General features: G+C 42.0%; 1 pseudogene; it reads right to left on the bottom strand.

Annotated features, from left to right (window-relative positions):
* Positions 1 to 985: 985 nt before the first annotated feature.
* On the bottom strand, positions 986 to 3716 carry LOC121247476 (annotated as a pseudogene).

Raw genomic sequence — 3716 nt, forward strand, 5'->3', positions numbered from 1 at the left:
ATCTCTTAATAATAAAATGAATATATATATATATATGCATATCTTAGTTACTAAAACTGCCGTCCTATTAATTAAAATTAAGTTCTCCTTATAGCATTTTATCAACACGAATTTGAGATGCACTTGTTAATTAAAATCAGGTCGTCCAATCTTATTTAAAAAGAAATAATATTAGGAGCAGCCTTTGTTTTGAGTCATCCAGATCAAAACACCCCCACAACAAAATTCACTTTTCTCTCATTTCACACATTTCATTTCTCTCTCTCTATATCCCGTCTCGCTCGAGCCCCCTGTACTTGCCCCTCGCCCATCCTCTCCCCCCACCTCCACCCGCCGCCCGTGGCATCTTCACCCCCACCCGGCGTCGGTATCCTCTCCCCCACCCCTTCTCGGGGTCTGGAATCGTGGGTGCCGGCGTACGATTCTGTAAAGGGCAAAACCCATATGGGTGAAACCCATTTCGAGAAAGAGGGAGAGGATTGTCGTGCTTGACGGTGGGGCTAGAGGCTACTGACGGCGGTGGTAGTAGTGGCAAACCGTGTAGGAGAACTCATTTCGAGTTACGCGTGGAGGCGCTATGCGTGGGGCTTCTGTAGAGGTTTGAAGGTGGTTGGAGGTTGCCGACATGAGGAGGAGCCGATGGTGGTGGGCGATGGCACTGCAAGTGGCACACGGCGGGATTGGGTGAGGTAGTGAGCCGAGAGAAAGAATCGAGTGGGGGAGAGGGAATCGGGTGGGGAGGGGAAAACGGGATTTTTTTTTTTTTTAAATGCACACGTAAGGTGTGCTACGGATTAACCATGAACAAAGACTAATTCGTAGCATTACTCATTTAAAAATAGGGGTGGAAATGGTGAAGCGGCCGAACACGACATGCATTGACCCTTGTAGTGTAGACCCATGTCTATGGACGAGTTCGCGTGTCAATTGTCGGGAGTCAACACCATTAGCAACTCATGAACAACCTCCTCTTGATTGACGTAGATCAATGTGTCGTTGCCCCATGTCCCATGGGATCGAAAATGGACGATAAAGCTAGCGTGCGTACATAAATAACAGGCATGGAGGAGGTGGAAGGGAGGTCAGCGATTGGGGGGGGGGGGGGGGGGGGGGGGGGGGGGGGGGGGGGGGGGGGGGGGGGGGGGGGCGGCGGGGGCCAGTAGCTCAAATGTTGCAAGGTGGGCTTGAAAAGTACGGTAGCTCTGTTTGTAAATTCACTAACAAGGTGGGCCTGCGATAGCTCCAATGTTTGCAAGGTGGGCCTGCAATACACAATATCATTATTGTAAGTGCCCAAATATGAAAGAAACAATAGTGATTAATAACTAAATTCATACCACGTTTCTTTTGATCGATATAGTAGTCCGACATATATTTGCCCAGGGTTGATATTTTAGTTTTTTATAAAGACCCTTCTGTATAAAAAATACTTTTATATTCGGTTATAAATTTTGAGTAATATTATATATAATCATGAAATGCGTAAACGTTATAAAATTATTTTAAGAAAAAGTGAGGTTTACTATTAAAAAAATAATTTTTTTTATGTAGATATTGTATTTACTTATTTTTTAAAAAAAGATTATACGATACTTGTACACTCAATAACTACAAATATCATTTTTTTATAAATTATACTCTCATCTTATATTTGTCTTGGAGTTTAATTAGTAAAATTAGAACAGTACTTGAGAGTAGGAAGATGGAATCAAAGTGCTTCCTAATTAAGTTGGCGAAAGAAGATAAAGTACTACTTGCATTAATTCAAGCGACAAATGATCATGATCAGTTAATCAACCATGCATTCTACGTAGTTGATATAATTATACCAACTTTGGGCTTCTTTTTTTTGTTTATACGAAATTGGTACTGTAAGTGCACCAGATGATCAACATGGCGTTGCGAACAAATTAATTAAGGGTTCTTAATTATCTTATGACATATGGATAGTGACAGACCAAGCCTAGCTTGTCCCTGGCTTTTTCTAATACCTTTTTTATTTGTAACTTTTTCTAATACTTGTGTGTGTGTATATATATATGTGTGTGTGTGTGTAAGGTTTAATTGGTCTGTTGGTAAGTGAAATAGAAAGACTGAAAGCTGAAAAGAGCAAATACAGAGAATCCAAACAAAGCTGAACAAGGGCATCCAACTCTCTCCTTAACATGAACAGCAAAACCATTTGTAAACGCCGATCGGCCCCACGATTTGTTAATTAAATCGAGATCGACCAGCTTGATTTCAGTAGAGAACAGTAAATATTTCTGTTTAGTTTAGTTTCTAGTACTTGCTGGTTGACCAAGAAAATTGTGCTTCATTGCTCTGAATGAAATGATCAATGCGAATATTTTGGTAATTCAGTTGATTACAAATACTCCCTAAACATATACATACATACATACATACACATATATATATATATATATATATAATACGCAGGCCAGGCACCGAAACGGTTACTAAAAATGGAAGTTTTCAAGCGAAAATTGACCCACTTAATTGCCACTTATTTTCAAATATTAACTTACAATTCCAATAATAAAAAAACTTATGAAATTCATAAAAGCAAAGTACAATAAACAAATGTTATATAGACCAAGACACCATCCTTATCAATATAGAATTTAACTACAGATCAACCATTGTTCCTCATCAGAAGTTACACACCTTACGTCGATTTATTTATTATTATTTTTTTAAGCAAAACGTTCGTTTTGCATCGTTGGTTTTACTCTTCCCATAAATTTTGCATGCATCCCGCGTCCCCTTCCCTCTCGTCGCATAGCACCCACGAGCTTTGCCGTCCCAACCGTCGCCCAGCACCAGCGACTCATTGGAAGACCTCTGTCCATTGCCACACACCTGTTTTTCCCATGGACCATTTCGCCACCCACCTATTCACAGGAATCCTTCGTCGCCCAGCACTCGCGTCGCCCTCCCTCCACCAGCACCACCCCGCGATGCACCCTCGACTCGTCGCCCATCACCCACGACTCGTCGGCCTTCCCTCTGCCCATCGCCACCCAACATCCATGACTCCTAGTTCTGTTTCGCCGCCCTTCATGAGGGAACGAGCAAGGCACTATTCATAGGCTTTGGGAGGGAATTGCTAGGGAGATGGGGTCTGAGGGGGTTTCGACTCAAGAGGTAATCTACTCTGCATCTGAGGGCGCTTCGTCGGCTCATGGGATGGGACGTAAAAAAGAATGGGAAGAAAAGAAAACATGAATAAAAGAAAAATAAAAAAATGGAAGAGAAGAAAAAAAAAATAAAACCCCACACGTCAAGTGTGGGGTGTGGGATTAATTGCTAATCCATAGAGTTTTTCATCAATATAATATTGGAACTTGTACCTACCTGATGTTGAAGAGAAAAGATGTGAGCAACACAACCATATATTGGATCTGTAAGACTCTAAGCCTTTGCATTTGCCTTTGCCTTTGCCTCATAACATATTGTAACTACCACATGGAGCCGCTTATGCACCGGAATATGCAAAGGAAGCTTGGAAACATTACTAGCAATCTAGCCCCAAACACCTTGTGGACAGTTGTGAAATAGGATGCCCCTTGCTCTGAGTCGAAGTAAGGTACAAATATACATGCGGGCACCCACTTTCTCTAGAAGAACGTCTTGCGCGCATCGTATGGACCTCCACCACCACCGCTAGCACTGCCTCCACCACCACAACTAGTATACGTAGGGTTTGCAATCAT

Source organism: Juglans microcarpa x Juglans regia, chromosome 1S, assembly GCF_004785595.1.
Source record: "Juglans microcarpa x Juglans regia isolate MS1-56 chromosome 1S, Jm3101_v1.0, whole genome shotgun sequence".
In the NCBI taxonomy this organism is placed as follows: domain Eukaryota; kingdom Viridiplantae; phylum Streptophyta; class Magnoliopsida; order Fagales; family Juglandaceae; genus Juglans; species Juglans microcarpa x Juglans regia.